The sequence below is a fragment of the Crocodylus porosus genome, unplaced genomic scaffold (genome assembly GCF_001723895.1).
Source record: "Crocodylus porosus isolate Cpor-Errol unplaced genomic scaffold, CroPor_comp1, whole genome shotgun sequence".
Classification (NCBI taxonomy): Eukaryota; Metazoa; Chordata; order Crocodylia; family Crocodylidae; genus Crocodylus; species Crocodylus porosus.
In genome coordinates, this window is record NW_017728949.1 from 74,088,643 (window position 1) to 74,089,251 (window position 609).

A 609-nucleotide genomic window follows, 5' to 3' on the forward strand; every position below is an offset into this window, starting at 1 on the left:
CTATAGTTGTCTGACCTAACTTGGTCAAATCACTGCAGTCATATTTCCCAATTCCAATGTAGATGCGCCCTAAGTTTTAAATGCATCAAAGGCCTATGCCTTCCCTGTCTTGAACTCTCTGAGTCATTTACATGAGCAAGGGAGTGGCCCAAATGAGTATAAAACTACCGCTACTGAGAGTGAGTGAAGAATTGTAGTCTGGCAAAAATTTACATCTACTGTGTATTCAATATGCACAGCTGTAAATGACCACCATTCAGTGTGAAAAACAGTGGAGAATCAGAAACTGTGTATAGGAGTGAGATTCATATCTCAGGTACAGTGGTATCAATGTCAAGAAACACAACTAACTTCAATAGAATTATGCTGGATTTACCACGGTGTAACAAGCATCAGAATCTGCTATATAAGATCCCTGAAGAAAACAGATTTTGACCTATGTGTACAGACTACGTTATATAATACAGTATTTGTATGCAGAGAAAAAAGGAAATAGATATCAACATGTTTCATTTGCAACTTTAAATATCCTTATTTAAAGTTTGAGCAAATTCACGGGTAAAATAATGCTTTACTTTGATGCTAAAGTAGAAAAATTATGTGGGTAGA